This window comes from Stenella coeruleoalba, assembly GCF_951394435.1.
Source record: "Stenella coeruleoalba genome assembly, chromosome: 1".
NCBI classification, from domain to species: Eukaryota; Metazoa; Chordata; class Mammalia; order Artiodactyla; family Delphinidae; genus Stenella; species Stenella coeruleoalba.
Genome location: NC_137169.1, coordinates 106408042 through 106428735, shown reverse-complemented (window position 1 = coordinate 106428735; position 20694 = coordinate 106408042). Strand labels below are relative to the sequence as shown.

At 42.1% G+C, this 20694-nt stretch overlaps 1 protein-coding gene across 2 annotated transcripts in view; it reads right to left on the bottom strand.

Moving 5' to 3' along the window:
- Positions 1 to 20694, bottom strand: part of LOC307180693 (uncharacterized protein) — a gene marked incomplete at its 3' end in the record, with an annotated part of 70199 nt that overhangs the window by 4316 nt on the left and 45189 nt on the right. Inside the window, exons 1-3 of one of the 2 annotated variants that reach the window (XM_079911058.1) lie at positions 6212 to 6394; positions 2268 to 2403; positions 282 to 373 (exon numbers count right to left, since the gene is read on the bottom strand). Of the gene's footprint in view, positions 1 to 281; positions 374 to 2267; positions 2404 to 6211; positions 6395 to 20694 lie in introns of those variants that run through there. The other variant, XM_079911059.1, reaches the window with a different exon arrangement.

Here is a 20694-nt window from a genome sequence, read left to right as displayed (position 1 = left end):
TTACACTCTTTTCATAGCATCCTGTGTTTTTCCTTCACAACATTTCCCATGTTGTATGATTATGTGATCATTTGCGTAACATTCATCTCTCATGCTAGACTCCATGAAGGCAGGGATCAAGACTGATTTGTTCATCCTTGTATTCCTAGCACTTACTATAGTGTCTGACACGTGCTATTTGCTCAAAAAATATCTGTTGAATAAAAGTTGAAGCTTTCCCCCAAGATCATCTTTCTAAGCCACGCATGCTCTCTAGTGCTATCATCCATCAGGCTACTCACCAAAACCCCAAGGGTCACGATACAGCAGTGCTCATCCTGGAGGGGAGGAGCTTGCGGAGTCCAGGAACCCCTGTCTCAAAGGTGACCCTCACCTGGATGAGGATAAAATAAAGAAGAAGTTTCTAAGTGATTAAAAAAAAAATCAATAGTATCATTGTTACTATCTTAAGAGAAGAACAGGTTTCCTATTTATTCTAGAGTATTAGTTGAAGAGGAAGTTATCACCTCCCATGTAAACAGAACCACCTTCCAATTATTACAGGGTATATTATCCAATCTATAGATATCTCAAGGGCCTTGTGACTCTCCCTCCTTCCCAACTGCATATTTTCTTTTCAGAAGCTGGAAAAATATTAATAGCAAATAAAATCAATTTTTCTACTTTTCTGAACATTTAGTAGGAAAAAAAACCCTCACATTTTTGCTTCTTCCCATTCCTAATTAGTACAGAGAATTGAGAGCTGACTGTAAAGGTGAAAGATTCAAAATTCCAGATACGCTTTTGAATTCACAAAGTGCACACCATTCACAGTTCCTCCCTACTCTCAACTGTAACTCTACATGGCAAGCATGCAGCAAGGAAATTTATTTTCACATACTTTTGTGGGAACATATGACTGAACAACAGGACCAGATGATTTCCTTTGCTTGAGAGCCTACTGTGTGTGAAATGCTATACTGACTTGAGCTAGATAATTCAATAAAACACTAAGTAACTCACCAGGCAGAACAATTTCCAACATTAGTCCTTGTAAACTAGAATTATAACACCAAGCCTCCCCCTTTGCCCAGAATTTATAGTTTTGAAATGGCAAGGAAGAACCAAGTTCCAGATTGTCCTAAGGCCAAATTATTTAGGAATCTTTAAAAGGAAACTCTATAAGGTTACCACAAAGTTGTAAATAAATTCACAAATTAGTCTAACTTAGGTCAAAATCACCTCTATAATTCCGATTTCAACTCTTCCAATGATCCTTTTCCACTCTCCTGCTCTAAGAAGTCAAGTTTATTACAACTATGTCATGTTTAACAAATTTCGTTTCTATGCTATGACCACTACACCATAAAAGGCATAGTATCAAACTTAGAATGTGGAACTAAAAGGCCTCAGGATTCCATTCCTAGCTCATTCTTAACTTCTGGCATGCCAACTACTCAAAGGCTTCCTCTCAGAAAAAGCACACAATAGGAAGAACCAATCTTTCCCAAACATGTGGAGAAAAGAAAACTATACTATGGACTTATATAGAAAACTTTGGTCCAAACAAAATGCTAATATATGTTTTCATATTCAAAGAGTAAAAACTCACCTACTGTCCTTCAAGCTAACGAACTTTAAGCAAGCAAATAAATTTATATCAAGCTCAAGAGTTTCGACAGAATTTAACCATTCAAAAACGAACGTCATCTGTCATCATTTAGAGTAATGGCTACCCAAAGTAAAATGTCAGCACAAATATCCCTTCTTTGTGAAATTTTCCTTGATTCCAAACTATCCCCAGGAATGTCCTCCATGGCCCCATAGCATTACATTCATGACACTGTTAGAACACTTTAAAAATTGTTTCCCTGTTACATATAGTCAGGGAACCCCCTGAGGAAAGGGTCATCATCTCAGGGCCCAAAAGAAACTCAATAAATGCTGGTTGATTCGTGTATTATAATGAGCTTGAGGCTTGTGTATTGCTACTCTTGCCTCACATTCATACAAATCAATGATGACACAATAAATACTTGTTTAACTTCTTACCATCTGCCTTTCCTAGGAAATAATTTATTGCAGAAGTCCCTGTTCATAGAAAAGTACAAGGTAATTGCACTTACAGTTATGACTTGCATTTAACTTGATGACCTCTGCCTTGGGAACTGCTACAGTTATGAACAAATATAGTTTTAACTTACAAGAGACCCTACAGAAGCAGAAACAAAATCCAAAATGCACAGACTGAATCACAGAAGTTACGTGCTCATCATCGGGCTCTTTACCTTTCAAGATGTCCAATTTGCTCTCTCTTCTAACATTGGGACACAGAGGAACTTTCCAAGAGTGATCTCTGCCTCCCAAACAGAAAGGAATTTTTAGGTCAAAGTGGAGTAACACCAGCTAGTCCCACATTCAGTCCTACAGGAATGAGAAGAATGGAAAAGTTCATAGCCCATCACACCATCGGCAAAGAAAACCACCCATTCCCCAATGCTCTGTGACCAAAACAATATTTGGAAGAAGGAATAGTAAGAAAATAATTAGGTCAAAAATGGGGAAGGAAGGCAAAACCACTAAAACTCAAAATGCAAGAAGCTGGAGCACTATAGCCTACTTCTATCCTATTGAAGACTGGGAAGTTTAGAAAAGCAAAATCCATCAGGCACAAAAGCCTCATTCTAATCACTGTTTTTAACTTTCTCCCCAACCACGAACAGTTATCACAGGTTGTAAAATAGACTTTTATTTCATATCTTCTCTATGCCCTTGTTCTTAGCATGGTGAAGATGCTGAAAAAAAACTACAAAGCTTAAAAGGCAAGTGGCCATTAGATAATTCAATTTTCAAAAATCAGCTGGTCTACAGCAGGACCTCTTAACCTGGGATCCACGACCTCTTAAGGGGTCTCTGGAGAGACTTGGGAGGGGTGGCACCTGTGAACCTGGCTGGCGAAAATTTTGATCTTCACACTCATTAACCTCCAAGTAAAAGTTAGCACCACCTTTAACTGTGAATGTAGGTAACAACCCACAGTAGTATTAGCAATCCCCTGACTATGTCACCAAGAGGAACCACAAAACACTTCACATCACATTACAGTTGTTGCAGATCTCTCAACATAATATTTACACTCATCACTACTTCAAAATTATAGTATCATTAGGCCTGAAGCTACATTTTGTTATTTAATGTGTTGTAAACATACAAACTACTGTATTACAATTGTTTAACAGTTTGATAACTGTTTCCGTGTCATTTGTAATTCTATATATTTTAAGTCATACATTTAAAAAACATGATTCTCAGAAGGGGTCCTATGCTTCATTAAATTGCCAAAGGAAAACATGGGAGGTAGAAGATTAAGAACTTCTGATCTAGAGCACATAAAGTTTCTATAGACCCTAACATAGTCACCAAGGCAGACAGACAAGTAAGTCATTCCATTAGCAGTACTTCATAGTTGAAGAAAATTAAGCCACCAGGAAGCCAAGTAACATGTCCAAGGTCACACAAATTTAGAGTCAGCATCAGCCTAGGTTAACACTCACAGCATGTACAGTCCCACTCTCTCATGGGGACCTTTGCTTACATTTCTACAATTGTCATCACTATCCTGTTTTACCACTAAATGGGGAAGAGGTATCACCTTTCAAAACTAATATAAAACCAAAACCTGGACAACAGAACAAGGTAGATGTATAAGGTACTCCTTTTTGTTCCCTGATCAAGCATGCTGCTGTAATTGTTACAGAAGTTGAATTTGGTCTGTTCCAGAGATAGCAGTTTTTTACAAGTGAGAAAAAAGTTGGGCTACGTAAACTTTCATTCCCAGAAGTGTCCAAGGCACCGTGCAGATAAGCATTAACTTGTTAAGTGCTACAATGCATTGTGAGTGGTTAGGGCAGTGGTATCCCCACTTCATAAATGGGAAAACTGGAGAATAAATATGAGAGATTTGTTTAAAGTCACACATAAGTCAATGGTAAAGCCAGCTTCCTGATTCCAAGTTCAAGGCTCTAACTACTATACCAGATCACCATGACCAAATATTAAGTTGATTATAATGCTTGTGAAACCTCTGTACTTTTTTCCCCTACAAGCCAGAGAGCATTTTCTTTTTTTTTTTTCTCTTCGGTACGCGGGCCTCTCACTGTTGTGGCCTCTCCCGTTGTGGAGCACAGGCTAGGGACACGCAGGTTCAGCGGCCGTGGCTCACAGGCCCAGCTGCTCCGCCGCATGTGGGATCTTCCCGGACCGGGGCATGAACCCGTGTCCCCTGCATCGGCAGGCGGACTCTCAACCACTGCGCCACCAGGGAAGCCCAGAGAGCATTTTCTTTTGATCCATGGGAACAGACACACTTTTGAAGGCTATGGGAAAAATATCCCATAGAATAAATTCCAAAGTACGTAAGTGCTTTTTCACTTACACTAGTCATCTAAGAATCCAGGTCAGGAATCCTTAGCTCAGGAGCCAAGTTACTACATAAAACCTGCCTTATAAGAAGAGAACAGTATGGAAATTGTTCCTTCATCTTTTAGTCAATGACCTTCTTATCGATCTACCGTTATGTTTAGGAACTATTATCATCTTACATTCAACACTGTTATTACAAAATAATATTCTAATGGTTCAATACCATTAGATCCTAGATTCTAAAACTGTGAAAGGTCATCCCTATCTCAACTCTGCATTAAATTTTCTCTTATCGAAACCACTAATTAATGGAATTCTCATTCCCCAAAGCATCCTTATGCCATCTAACTGCTTTTATTAACCCATTTCTGTGTTTTACAGATTGGGTCTTTTTCAATAGTTAGTAAGGAGGTCTTTCTTAAATTTGTACTTAGGACCATAACATTGTTCACACTAAATCCTTGTTAAACCTTCCCATATCATTAGTATCCAGTCAAAAACCAAAATCAACAGAACAACCATGTTGTACAATCTCCATGAAGAGTGAAAAGTTCTTGTCCACACAGGAGTCTTATCTACCAATATTCATTTGCACCCCCTACCCCTTACTCTCAACTACTTATCCTTCCTACCTGCTAATTCTGATTCATCACTTTGTGCTCAGTGTACAAGAGTCCAGATCTCTGACCTAAGAATAAACACTTAATTCTTGAATATATCAAATGCTAACAAATACTCCATCACACACCATTGATCAAAATGTAACTCTTTACACAGCCACTCAATCATTTTCCCACTAAAGTCATTGCCAGGGATCTGTCCATGTCTGCCCTAACCACAGTCTAACTCTGCGCCAATTCTACCCCACCTTAGTCTCTCGCTACCAACACATAGTTATGTCCATTTCTCTACTTTGTTTAGTAACTTTAATAGTCCCCAACTGTCTGCAATCTAGGCTCTAAGTCACTCCTCTCTATCACAGGGCAGGGCTCTGGAGGACAGATTTCAGGCCTCCTCCTTCAAGGCTTGGGAGCCTTCACCTAAGGCCCCCAGCAACACTGTTATAGGCCTCTGGCCCTTCCCTCTGAACATAATAACCAACCCTGCTGTTTTTTCCTTGGGATATCTCCATTTCACCGGGCTCGCCCAACACTAACCAGTGACATCTTAATAGTCTTTGCAACTTTCAAAGGTTAATGGCTACAGCTCCACTTTGGAAACCACTGGTGTGTCCACGACCCCCACAATGACTCAGTGACCTAGACATCCCCACCTCACCTGCTGGAGCCCTTTACTACATGAACATTCTTCTTCGCTTTCACTTCTCCCCAACCCTCCAACAAGTCACTGGCCTGCAAAGTCCCCTGTACTTCACTATCCATCTCCGGGGTCTAACAGACCCCACCAGACTCAACTCGAATTCCCTCATTTAGCTCTCCATCTCGCCCCTCGAATGCCCCTTCACCCCAGGACCCTGGGACCGTCCCATCTCATCGTTTAGTCTCTCCAAGCACCGCCTGGGACATATCCTCTAAAAAATAAACCGAGAGATGCCTCCGTCTCTCCCCACCACTCAGTGAGCGGTGGGCAGAGGACGCCCCCCATCTCCCCCTACAGGTTTCTCTAGACTCAACTCTAAATCTACGACCTCGACCCCCACCGCTTCTCTCCCCTCACCCCACCCCCCCAGCCCTTGGCGGCTTTCGCTACCCCTGCCCTCAAACCCGCTCAAAACACGCGGACGCGGACCCGGCCCCCCCACCCCCGGCTTCGGTCCTTCCCCTCCCCCTCCCCCTGAGGTGCCACTTACCCCCGAGGCAGGAGTGGGGGAGGGGAGAGGAGGAACAGAGTAGGGGAGGGGGCTTCGGTCCGGGGCGGCTCTCAGCCCCGGGGGGCCGGGGCCCGAGCCAGCGGCAGCGGCGGCGCAGCGTCTCCCCCCGGCGGCGGCAGCGGCGGCGGCGGCGCCGTCCCACTCCCGCAAGCACACATAGGCTCCATTGTCCGCCGGCGCCTCCCCCTTTCCGGCACCCCCCTCCTGGTACCGCCCCTTCCCCCTCCCCTCGGCCCTCCCCCAGCCGCGCCGCGCCACGAAAGGTACCGCCGGCCCCGCCTCTGACGCGAGCGAAGGAGTGCCCCCTCCCCCCGGCCCCGACGTACCGCCCGGCGGGGGAAGGGGGAACGCCCCTCCCCGCCTCAGTAAGGGCCCCGCCGCCGGGAAGGGCCCGCCCCCCTCCAAGGGAATGTCACTTGTCCCCCTTCCGGAACGCGCGTAATGGTACCAACCGGCCGCTTCCTCCTCCCCCTCCCCTGCCTTCCCGAAGAGGCACCGCCCCCTTCGCCCCGCCCACCAAGTAGCCTCGCCTCCTCGACCCCGCCCCTCCCTCCAATATTTTACTATGGGGCCGCCCACCGCCGGCACCACCTCCTGCTTTGCATGGACACGCCCACCAGGTCCCCGCCCCAGTTCGTCACCCGGCCAGAGGTGACGCCTATTCCCCACCTTAAAGCGGCAGAGCCCCCTTTCTCAACTAAAAGAACCTCCCAAAAGGCCGGTGGGGTGGGAGGGGCGGCCAGGGAGGGTCGCTTCTTTCCCGCACCTTCCTCCCCACGCACACACTCACCCGGACCTCCCCACCGCCTCTCGCAGCATTGAGAAGCAACCCAGTGGAAAAGGCGCGGAGGGGGGAAGGGCAGCGTGGAATTTGGCCATCTTTGACAGAAATACATTGGGAGCTGCCAAAGGAAGGGGTCTTTCCCTCACACTTCCCTGCTGTCCTGGTCCCGGCCTAGTCCTCAATCTTCAAGGCGACCCCCCGCGCACCTCCCGGATGCGGTTCCACCCTGCCCCATCCCCTCTCCCGTCCCTTGTCTTCACCCCTCAATCTCTGCACTGCCTTTGCTGTTGCCGGCTTTCTCCCCTCCCAAGGGTGCAGGCCCCTCTTGGGGTTGAACTCTCTTCCAGCTTCTCCAAAGCACATTCTCGCCAGGTCCTGCAGATGCGTTGGCTGGTGCAGGGTTTCCCCTTCCTTATGGGGCCCGGCCCAGCCCCGCTCACGCATCGCTACCTAGTGCCCATTGAGGACCTCTACCTAGATCCTCGAATCGCTTCACAACCGCTTTTTTAATCGCAGCATCACTTCCCTGATTTTTGGAAGGCCTGTGCTTTGGAGAGCTCAAAGCCCGGGCATCCCGGCACTGTCCCCTGTGAAGTGAGAGGGTAACCCATTAGACTGCACTTTTTCTTAGAAGGAAAAATGATGGCATCATGGTGAGCGCATGTTGCTGAATAAAGCTCAGATTCCCACTACTCCTGTTTTATCTTTGTGGCCCTTGTTGCTGCCCTGCCCAACTGTTATTACAGACCTGTCTGCTCCACAGCCCTCCCCAGAACACAGTGTTACATCTCTGTGTTTGTAGAGTCTTGATCTAAGATGTTTCTGCAACTATATGCACTGGCCCGGCAGCTTTTCTGAATCAGTTAAGCGAAGACTGCTTATGTTATAATGTACTGTGTATTCTCCCCGAAGATAGATGGAGGCAACATGGCCAAGAGAAGTAGATAAATTTTCTTCTGCTTTTGCTTCTATCACCATGGTTTTAACCAGGTACTTATCTCTATGTCACTTTCCCTGTCTAGAAAATAGGAAACCTTCCTTAGGGCAATCTTTTAACGAATGGTGCTGGTTGTAAAGGATGGTACAGGAGAGCCCAAAATGATAAAGCTTTAGAAACCATTTAAAACTGTAAGCTGGTCATGTAAGTTTCTATACCATGGCTCCCCAGCTTAGATTCTATGAAAAACTGTTTTTTTCATAGCAAGATGTTTTCTCTTTGTCTTCTGTTATAACTGAGCATATAAATAAAGAAAAAAGACAAAAGCAGGTATAAACAATATAAATTTAGGATCGATTGAAGGATTCCAAATGGGAAATAATTAAAATGCTTTCTTGTCAAATTTTGGTGATAGAATATTTGATGAAACATAGTAGGCACCTCTGTAAAAGAAGGCAGGAGGAAAAAGTCAGGTATGGACATATGAAAAGACAACTAAATCCAGAAATACACAAGAAGCATTTGGGATTGCTAAGGTAGATGGAAAGAAGAGATTCACAGACTTATCTGTAAGAGAAAACCACTACTAAAATAAACCAGATCACCTCTGCTCAGAGAGCTCAAAAAACAAGCTCATTATAATAATGACACACATGCAAAAAAGTCTTAACCATTTTACTAGGCCTTACACCCTCACTTAACTTTGACACTTTATATGTGTCAAAGTTCGGAATTATTTATTGAACCAGAAGAAAAAAGCAAATGAATATTAAATGTGCAACACTAGGCTAAAAGAGCAATAATACTGAGAATTTAAGCAAGCTGAAAGTCATGTTAATTTAGCTGCCTTGCACAAGGGACAGAAATGCACTTTAAAATATTATTTATTGTAATGAAATAGTTTATTTTTACTAGAATTTTTTCCTCTGAATTTTCTAACTTCCATGCATGTCCATCTCACTTGAGAAAGAATTCTATTTTGCTGTACAGGGATCTAGTACACTGTATATACATAAATACTAATGGATAATGATGAAATCATTGTTAAAAGCATCCTCGAAATAAAAGCTTCAAACTATTTCTGTCACTCTAGAAATTCTAAGGTAAATCATTTTTTAAAATCCAAATGGTAGTATTGTTAAAAATAAAAGCTTTCAACACTAAAGAGATCTGGGTTTGAGTTTTTACTTTCTGAAATTTGCTTCTCATAATGCTGATATGCACTCACTGTGATACAAACATGGGTTGTATGTCTGGCTTCTTAGTTCTTCAAGTAATCACAGCATCTGTTATTTAAGTGTGCCGCCAGTCTTTTCTACCTGTGAACTCCACCTTCGAAACACTTTTGTTCTCTCAGCTCTTGATAAACGTATACCTAAATTTTAGGGTTGGAAAGAAACACCTCCTACTTTACAGATGAGAATTCTAAGACATAGAAGTTTAATGACTTGCCAAAACTATGCCCATTTTTAGGGACTAGAATTTAAGTCCAACACTCTACAGCACTGTTCTAACCTCCAAGGATTATTCATTCCTAACAATATTTACTATTGTAGGAGAGAACATGAAATTCTACCTTAGGAATGATGAGATCAAGACTCAGAAGGGTTGAACCCACTCAGGCAGCTGCTGCTAGGTTTATAAGAGGCCCTAATAAATCCTTGCCTTGGTCAAAGCCCTTAGTTTGTCCACGATTTCCTGCTGCTTATACTGTTTCTTACCAATTCGTCTATCTCATTGACTAAAGCAAAAGTGGCAAATTTCAACCCCAAAGGAATACTACTAAGATAGTCATTTATGACTGAAAATGAGGGGTTAGAATGGAATGGCATCTTGACTTTCACAGTGCTGTAATAAAATAGTCAGGAAGGGATTTCTTCTTTAGGTTGCCCATGGAGGAGAAAAAAATCTCCCTATCCTAGCTTTCACCAGTCCATTTAAGCCAATGGGGAGTCCCAGAGCTTCATCCCCGCCAGGAAAATTGAGGGCTAAGTGTCTCTTTTGTAAGGAAAAAATCAAAATTCCCACCTCCTGCCTTCCTGCAGCTCCACCTGGGGCCATTGGCACTCTGATGTGAGCTTGGGTCTTGTTCTGTGTCCCCACATATCTGTTTTCCACAACCTGGGAATTAGAGGCACCCTATCTGTAAAAGCTCTGACAGATCTGTGATGTGACACTCAGATCCCTTTAGACAGTACCACCAATGTTTCTCCTTCACATTCACACTCAAACCTCATTGCCTGCCTTCTAAAAGTCAAGCTTTGTGACATTCAGCCCGCAGATTCCTGAGCCCTAATTGATTGATATATTAAATGCTGATCCCCTTCCCCAGCTTTCCAATTTAGCCATAGTCCATCATGGCTTAACAACCTATGTGTTGCATCTGCTCTAACCATTTCTCCCCAGATTTCTTGGTCTTCAGTCTAGTTCTTCACATCTGTCCTTACAGTCTCATGTCCCCTTTCCTCTTCAGTTTCCACTAATTAACTATTTCATTTCTTATTATTAACCTCTTTCCCAAGAATAATTCTGGGAGAGTATTTCTACTACTTCATTTCATTTTACTCTGCTAGACATTTCTCTAGGAATTTTGCCCCTCAGATACACTTATGTTATTTTTCCTGGGTTCTGCCTTCACTGCTGAACTCTTCCCACTTCCCACAATCTCTTCCCAGCCTCTCTGTGATTGGTACCCAACTACTGCAGCTTTGACCTCACCTCCATGGTTTGCATCCAGGTTGCTCTTATTAGCCACGTTGCCTTTTGGAATCCTTGACCACCCATCATCCCAGCAATGGAAATTCCTAAGGCTGAGATGTACCTACATTTGTTTCCACTCCTGGGCTGGCAGACATTACTAGAAAAAAACCATGAAAACAAGAAAATGGATCTCAATCAAATTTCAAGTGATGAAACTTCAATTGAACTTTATTAGTTTTTACTTGGCAATCCTTTTATGCATCCTCATTGCCTCCTATGTCATTTCCCACAGCAATTATTCCAAATTTTATCCACTACTTCTCCTACATTGCAGGACCAACCTTGTCATCTCATCTCACCTCAGAAGGGTTTTGCTCAGTTCTCTCTCTTCCCTTTACTTTCTCTTTACTTTAGTATCTTCAGTAAAATCTTTCGTACACAAATACTCTTTTTTTCCCCTTTCTTTTCATTCCCAACTTATCCAAAGGGTAACCTACGTTCTCTGCTACCACAATTCCTTTTCTTCCTCTATAATTAACCCAACCACTTACCAAAATTCTTTCTCCAGTATGGCCAAACCTAATCACCAAATCCATCCAATGAATATCCTTTCCTTACTCTCTTACAGTTTGAATTCCAAGATACGATGATATTCTGGTTTTTTCTCCCTCCCCACCCCCCAACTTCATTGAGATATAATTAACATATAACATTGTATAAGTTTAAGATGTACATATAATGATTTGATATATGTATACGTCGTGAAATGATTACCACACTGTTTAGTTAACATCCATTATCTCACATAGTTGCAATTTTTGTGTGTGTGATGAGCACTTTTAAGATCTACTCTCCTAGCAACTTTCAAATATGCAATACAGTATTGTTGGCTATAGTCACCATGCTGTACATTACATCCCCAGAACCTATTTATCTTATAACTGGAAGTTTCTACCTTTTGAATACCTTCACACATTTCCCCCAACCCTCTACCCTCTGCCTCTGGTAACCACCAATCTGTTCTCTGTTTTTGTGAGTCTGGGTTTTTTAGAGTTCACATATAAGTGAGATCACACAGTATTTGCCTTTCTCTGACTTATTTCACTTAGGATAATGCCCTCAAGTTTCATCCAAGTTATGGCAAATGGCAACATTTCCTTCTTTTCTATGGTTGAACAATATTTCATTGTGTGTGTATATATATATATATATATAGTGTATATATATAGTATATATATATATAGTATATATATATGCGCCACATTTTCTTTATTCATTCATCTCTTGATGGGCACTTAGGTTGTTTCTATGTCTTGGCTGTTGTAAATAATGCTGCAGTGAACATGGGGGCGCAGATATCTCTTCAAGATCGTAATTTCACTTCCTTCGAATAGATAATTAGAGGTCTGTCTTCTTTTTCTAATTTTTAAATTTATTTATTTAATTTATTTTTGGTTGCGCTGGGTCTTCGTTACTGTGCGCAGTCTTTCTCTAGTTGCAGCGAGCGGGGGCTACTCTTCGTTACGGTGCACGGGCTTCTCATTGTGGTGGCTTCTCTAATTGTGGAGCCTGGGCTCTAGGTGCGTGGGCTTCAGTAGTTGTGGCATGTGGACTCAGTAGTTGTGGCCCACGGGCTCTAGAGCGCAGGATCAATAGTTGTGGCGCACAGGCTTAGCTGCTCTGAGGCATGTGGGATCCTCCCGGACCAGGGCTCGAACCCGTGTCCCCTGCATTTGCAGGCGGATTCTTAACCACTGCGCCACCAGGGAAGCCAGAGGCCTGTCTTCTTTCTTGATTTTAATACTTCCTTGACCTGAACATTCCCTGAATGTTCCTTAAACTCCTTGGTTCTTTGATCTTTTCTGTCTCCACTTCTCCCTAGGATGTCTCTCTCTCTCACTCTCCTAACTTCAGCCATCACCTCTTTGCAGGTGATCAACACATCTTCAAGTCCAGCTCAGCGCTCTCTTGAGCTTAAATCCTGCGTTTCTATCCACTCAGCTTGCCCACCTAGAAGTCAGTTTAACACATCAAAAAACAAACTCACCATCTTTCAAAATCGTCTCATTTCTGAATTCACTGCCTCTCACTTAAGCTCAAAACTTTGGAGTAATCCTGACTCAAAGTTTCCAGCTGTCTATGTATTTTTCTCAATCACCAATGTCCACAAATTCCCACTTAAATCAATTTCTTGTTTTCTGTTCCCAAGTTGAGACTGACTGTTGTAATAATTTCCAAGTAGACATTCCTGCCTCCAGCTTTTCCCCCATCAGTCAATTCTCCATGCTCTTTCCAGATAGAGCTCCCTAAAAGACCTGTGTGTGTGTGTGTGTGTGTGTGTGTGTGTATAATCATCATATATAATGATATATGATATCATATATGATATCATTACATATGTGATATAATTATCATAATATATATATAATATGTATATTATCATTTGTGTAGTACCTATTCGTCTCTAATTACCCTAGCCCTACTGGGTCTTCTGGGCCCAGCTAGGGCCCCTCTACGCTAACATCTCAACAATGTCGTATAGCAGGAACAATATTGGCTTTAGAGTCACCTGGACCTGGGTTTGAATATTGGACTGCATTTTACTGGCCAAATAACTTCAAACTTCAATAGGAAAAAACGTTATTTTCTTTATCATTAATTTCAGTCGTAGATGTCTATATCACCAATTTTAGAACATAGCCTAGACACGCAAACTTTTAATGTCATCTACCTTCAATTGTAGTTGCCAATCCTCCCCTATATCCTGAGAGCAGAATCTGACACCTCTTTGTGTTTTGCAGTCATTTAGTCATTGCTATATTTATTGAGCATCTACTAGGTTCAGGGCATCTTGAGGGGGTCAAAAAATGAATCAGATATCCAATTTTGTCCTCAAAGTATAATTAGACTTATATGGAAGATTCATTCATTGGGAAAAAAAAAAGTTTAGTAAATGCTTCATTTGTGCCAGGTATTGTGCAAAGTACTGAAGATTCAAATAAGAGGACATGTTCCCTGATGTTAGGATCTGGGATCTATCTAGTTAGGAATACTAACAAGTAAACATTTATAATCAAGTATAGTAAATGCTGTGATATGGATAAATACCAGGCATTTGGGGCACACAGAGGAGGCGTATCTAATCCAGACAGCAGAGTCAGGAAATGCAATAAGACCTGAGTGGAATCTTAAAGAATGCGTAGGAGTCAGCCAGGCAAAGGACTCAGCAATGTGCAAAGGCTCAGCTGTGTGACAATGTATATAAATAACCACAATACAAGATAGAAAGTAATATAATAAATAAGTGGCAGAGCAGAGGCAAAAAGTGGCTGTCAGAGGAGATACATTATTGGGAGTTCCATGAGGTGAGCAGAAACTGCTTTGTGGAAGTGGAGGCATTTGAAGCAACCTGAAGGGTTCAGGGGTCAGGTTCAGACATGCCGTGGGGCCAGATGCCTCTTTGCCTTCTCAGCATTCTATGCAGTGCCCTGTACACAGTGGCACAGTGCCTTGTTTGCTGTGATGATGGTTATGATTATGATGATGATGGTGATACCTAGGTTTTTCTCATGAAGTTGCCTCTTCCCTCTTCCCAGAATGTTTACAAGGGGAGACTCATGATTCAAAAAAGCCATTTCTGGGTGGAGGGGCTCTCAATCAGACTGCCTAGCTTTGAATCCCAGCTCTGCCATTAGAGGGCTGTGCGACTCTAGAAAAATTACTTAACTTCTCTAGGGTCGAGTTTTTTCTTCCATAAAATGGAGTAATGATAGTATTTCCTCACAGGGTAGTAAGTGGAACAAATGAATGACTAATGTAGATGTCTAGGAATAGTGCCTGGCATACAGTAAGTGCCCAATAAATGTTGGTTATTATTATTACATTTGTTCATCTCTGGATTATCCACAATGGGATTGACCTTCGGAGAGATTTTTGGAGCACCAAAAAGGCCATCTCCTCAATACTTCACTTATTCTGACATCAAATCTCACTCACTGGTATCTCTTCAACTCTCCGAATACACTCCTTTAAATTCTATCATTAGAAATTCATACCTTTGGGGGACTTCCCTGATGGCACAGTGGTTAAGAATCTGCCTGCCAATGCAGGGGACACGGGTTTGATCCCTAGTCCAGGAAGATCCCACATGCTGCGGAGCAACTAAGTCTGTGCACCACAGCTACTGAGCCCGTGAGCCACAACTACTGAGCCCACGTGCCAAAACTACTGAAGCTCGCATGCCTAGAGCCCATGCTCTGCAAAGAAAGAAAGAAATTCATACCTTTGGATTTAAGATGTCACTTCCCCAATCCCTTGGGAAGGAACATAATAGGGCGTTCGCCCTGTTTTATTTTAATAATTTATCTGGCCAGACCTCTATCTTTCTTAACTGCCACGTGTACTGAGGAAATATTATGGAGAAGAAAGAAAAGGCTAATTCTGAAGCTTGGAGAACCTTCCCCAGAAACTTAAGCTAGAAGGAGATACTCAGAGGGCTTTCTGAGGGCAGTAGGTCCTCTGGGATTGGAGAAAGAGGTGAGATAGGAGAGAGATGACAAGAAGTAATGAGGACAACAAAAACAAGGTCATTTGTGTCAGTAAAGACAGGCTTTACTAACTTAACAAACAGTGCTGACCTTGACTTTGGAACTCTTCATCCACCACTCCTTTCTCCACTCTGTGCTGTGTTTTGGAATAAATCATTCTTTTCAGGATACATCTTAATTCTTATTAATGAAGGAGACTATACAGTGACTAAGTATCCCTGGTTTTAAAATTCCATAATGACTTTTACATGTTGGCTTTCTTCATGATCAAAAATTAATAAATACCTACTATCTTTCTTAGTGACAAATTAAGTAGAGTGAGAATTTCATTAGAGGCTGAAGAAATAGTCCCTCTCAGGGACCTTACAGTCCAATTGAGGAAGCAAAAAGATTTCAGGGCTTCCCTGGTGGCGCAGTGGTTGAGAGTTCGCCTGCCAATGCAGGGGACGCGGGTTCGTGCCCCGGTCCGGGAAGATCCCACATGCCGCGGAGCGGCTGGGCCCGTGAGCCATGGCCGCTGAGCCTGCGCATCCGGAGCCTGTGCTCCGCAACGGGAGAGGCCGCAACAGTGAGAGGCCCGCGTACCGCATTAAAAAAAAGAAAAAAAAATTAATTCCTAAATTGTATTACAGACATGACACAAACTCTAGACTTGAAGAAAAAAAAAAAAAAAGCAGTGAGGAAAGTCTGGAGTAGCAAGCAATAATTTGAAGGGTCAGAAGTTGAACTGGGCCTTGAAGAATAGGATTTGGGCAGTTCCAGGAGGGGACAATGACCCCAGAGGAAGAGAGACAAGGAGCAAGCCAGGGACTGAAAAGAGAATAGCATATGTGTGGACCAAAAATTACAACAGTAAAGGTCATTTCCAACAACCATAATGACAGCTGTCCATTATTGAGTATTTAGTATGTGCCTGTAACAAGCACTATTCTGAGCACTATGTTTATATTGTCTCACTTAATACCCATAATAACGTCATGAGGTATGATCTGTTATTCTCATTTTACAGTTCAGGGCTCAGATGGTTCAAGGAGTATGTAACTGTCCTAAATCGTGCAGCTAATTGGGGGCTGAGATTATAACCCAAGTCAACCTGAGGTGAAATCTCTCAATCACCCCACACTACAGCCTCTCTTCAGTGCAGGTATTAGGATGCAATGGGCATACAATTGGTTAAATAAGTTGGGAATTCATGACACAAAATATAATTTAGAGAAAGCATGCAAGAAGGATACACTGTGAGTTTAAAAAAAAGCCACATAAAATAAGCTATAAGGATAGATTCTACAACATGTGGAATGTAGCCAACACTTTATAATAATTATAAATGGAGTATATATAACCTTTAATAATTGTGAATCACTATATTGTACACCGGTAACGTATATAATAGTATACAGTAACTATACTTCGATTTAAAAAAGAGTAACAAAAACCCTAGTATTATAAAAGTAACACGCTTACTTTTTCTTCATGATTTATCCTGTTGGTAACTTTCAACCAAAAGATTGTTCATTCTAAATAAAATAATATTGTAAAAAGAAAAGTACCATGCTTAAAAATTTACAGCCTCAAAAAACAAAACAAAAACAAAAAAAAATTTACAGCTTTTCTATGAATAATTTTTATAATGTCATTTACTGGTAGACATTTAACAAAGACACGTGTATTTGAAAATACTAGCAAATATTGCAATAGATGCCTATACTTATCAAAACAGAACCAAAAACATGTGTATATATGCATTTATATAGCTAAAACAACATTCTAAATCTCCACTAATAAGAAAAAGTCATAGTTTACTGAACACTGCTCGTGGAACCAGGACCTTCCTTTCAGTATCACCCTGCATGGGATTTATAATTACACCCATTTTACAGGTGAGAAAACCAAAATGAAGAGGTTAAATGGCTTGCCCAAGCCTCACAATAGTTAAACAGCTCAGTCCAGACTTGAATGCTAGGCTGGCGGCAACGCCTGTGCCCTTGCTGCTATCCTACACAGCCTCTCTCTTTGAGCAAGGGAAAAACTGTGTAATAATAATACCACTGCAACATACATGGTATTTTTCAAAGCATTTTCACATTCATAGCAACAGCTGGTCTTTATGATAACCATGTGACAGGTTTGGAAGATACCTCCAGCATAGTGAATAATAATAGTAGTCATAATAATCATTAGAATAATAATATTAGCCAGCACTGATTGAGTGTTCCCCATACACCTGGCACTATGCTAAGACCTTTACATGGATTGTATGGTTGGTTCATAACAACTCTGTAAGATAGGCTCTATTATTATCCTTACTTGCGCATGAGGAAACTGGGGCTCTCCTAACTGGTGTTAAGAGAGGTTACGTAACTTAATGAAGGAGGCTGGGCTCAGATAAGTTACAGAACTAATTCAAGGTCATGTGATAACGAAGGTGATTCCTGGACTAGAGCACAGATCCCCAGATTCCACATCCACACATGCCCTTTTCATGTTACTATTCTAATAATGAATCTGCAACTACAGGAAGGACAATTTGAAGAGAGAGCTTCAACCAGCAAGAAGAGCAGCTGGAAGACTAGTGTGTAGAGATGATGCAGAGCCAGGTAGCATAGTGTGAGGGGGAATGAAGAGGTGGCAAGGCCAGGGGCTATCTGAGGAAGGTTATAGCAGCTCACTTCTGCAGCATGTAAATATAAGAGGAAGAAAAAAATAGCTTAAGTTTGGCTTCTAGCCATAAAATTGGTGAAAAGAGGGGCATTGTGGCCAGAAATGAGAGTGGTTCAAAAATGGTACTGGTCCACAGTAAGATAACACTACACACCAACATAGGATGGATTTTAAAAAAGACAGACAATGTCAAGGGTTGTGACAATGGAGAGATGCTGTAACTCTCATACATTGCTGTGGGAAGGGAAAATGGTGCAGCCGCCTTTGTAAACAGTTTAGTAGTTTCTTAAAAAGTTAAACATAATTTACCATATGACCCAGCAATTCCACTCCTATATGTCCACAAAGAATTGTATGCGAATGCTCTACAGCGGCATTATTCTCAATAGCCAAACTATGGAAACAATCCAAATATCCATCAACTGATGAATGGATAAATAAAATGTGGTACATCCATACGATGGAACACGTTCAACAATAAAAAATAATCAAGTACTGGTACGTACTATAACATGGATGCCCCTCAAAATCCCTATGCTAAGTGAAAGAAGCCAGATACAAAAGACTATATATTGTATAAGTTTATTGACATGAAATGTCCAGAAAAAGCAAATCTATGAAGACAGAAAGCACATTTAGTGGGACTGGGAATAAGGATCAACTGCCAATGAGTATGAGGAACCTTTTTGGGGTGAAGTATATGTTATAAAACTGGATTTTGGTGATGGCTGCACAACACTGTAAATTTACCAAAAAAATCATTGAGCCATACACTTAAAATGGGTGAAATTACGGTATGCAAATTGTATCTCAATAAAGATGTTCTTTAGAAACGTGAAGCTGGTTTGTGAAGGCAGAGAGTTTTAGAATCACAAGTGACCATTAAACACTAAAGTGGAGATGTCCCACCAGGTAAGAGGGTAGGCTAGAGGTGCAGAGGTGAAAGCCAAAGCAATAAAAATGGATAAGATCACGAAAGAAAAAAAAAAAGCACACAAGACAAAAGGAAGATGCCAATGGCACACGTTTGGTGTCACTACCATTTAGGGGCAAGGATGATGGTTTACCTGGGCTAACGTGGCATTTACCCTGGTAGCGACGCATCTATAGCTAATATTCAGATTTACTTGTATTCTCTAAGCATACACCCACTGAGAGCAAAGGTACGTGCCCCACAGCATGGCAAACAGGGGAAAATTGCCTCTAAGTGACTAAGATACACAAGGATAATTGGGAATGGACTGAATATGTTCCCTGTATTTTGATGTTAAAAAGAGAACTGCACAAACACTTTTACCCAAATTAGAAGTAACATCAGCATTAGGGAGTGCAGTTTTCAAGAGCAATGATATTTCACTTAGTTACTAACAACCAAGAAGGATCAATATTATGCTGGACCACCCCTGGAATCAGACTCTTTGGCCCCAATATTGACTTTTGAATTTAGGAGCCAGCAGAGACTCAGGTAAACTCTACAACTGCTTTCTCACCTCAGAATTAGTGGACCCTTCCTCCTCCTGCCCCCACCCCATCTCTACCCAAAGCTTAGAACTTTGGGGAGGAGACCCTCCCAGGCTAGGGACTAAAGATGTCTTCCCTCCCCCAAGGCCTGACAATCCTTTTTGTTTCTCCTTCTGTCACATTTCTGGTATAAATGAAGCAAAATTAGACTACAGACCTTGGCTGTGAAAATAAAGGATTAAAAAAAAAAAGATTCAAAAAATCAGGGAGTTCGGGCTTCCCTGGTGGCGCAGTGGTTGAGAGTCCACCTGCCGATGCAGGGGACGCGGGTTCGTGCCCGGGTCCGGGGAGATCCCGCGTGCCGCGGAGCGGCTGGGCCCGTGAGCCATGGCCGCTGAGCCTGTGCGTCCGGAGCCTGTGCTCCGAAGCGGGAGGGACCACAACGGTGAGAGGCCCGCGTACCGCAAAAAAATAAATAAATAAATAAAAAAATCAGGGAGCTCAAGATAGGAATGGAAGCCCAAAGTTGGAACAACACTGGCTTCAGGACCACCTACCACCCACATCATATGGGGGTGGGGGTGGGGTCAGCTCAGCAGGGGTTCTCAATCCCGGGTGCAAGGTGGACACCAAGGTAGAATTTAGATGAAAGGAAAATAAACCTTTATTTTCACTAGCTTCTAACTGAAATTTATAATTTCCTTCAATTCTGAATGTAGGCAAGAGATCAAGGTAGAGCAATTCATAACTTTTTACCAATAGAATCACAGATATTTTCACATCATCTTACAGCTGTGGCAGATATCCTAAATATCACTTACACTCATCACTAGGACAAAATTACAGTAGTTATTAGATCTGCCAGTAGATCTTTTTTATTAATGCTCTAATAAAGAAACACATGTAATACTATATCACAAATTTGATGCCTTTAATATTTTGATATTTCATTATAACTATTTTTGTTCACAATTTCTTTTGTTTTATGTGTTTAAAATCATTATTCTGTCCATAGGCTTCACCAGACTGCCCAAGGGGTTCCATGTCACAAAAAAGGTGAAGGACTCCCTGGCTGGAAAAACTCCCCAGTCCTCATCCAGCACCACCAAAAATGAGCCTCCCTGCTGCGCCTGCGGTCCCACCATTAGTGAACATTTCCTTTGGGTTTTTAAGATTCCCATTAAATTGCAAATGCCCCCAGATGAGAAGAACTTCTCCAAGTGTTATTAGTTAACCCCTTAAATGGGGCTGTTTAGCAGCTAGCTGAGCACAACACCCTACAATTCAATTAAGCAAACATTTATTGAGCTCCTGCAAGTGGTAAGGAACCAGGCTTGGGGATGGCAAGCGAAACTCTGCAAGGTTTCTCCCC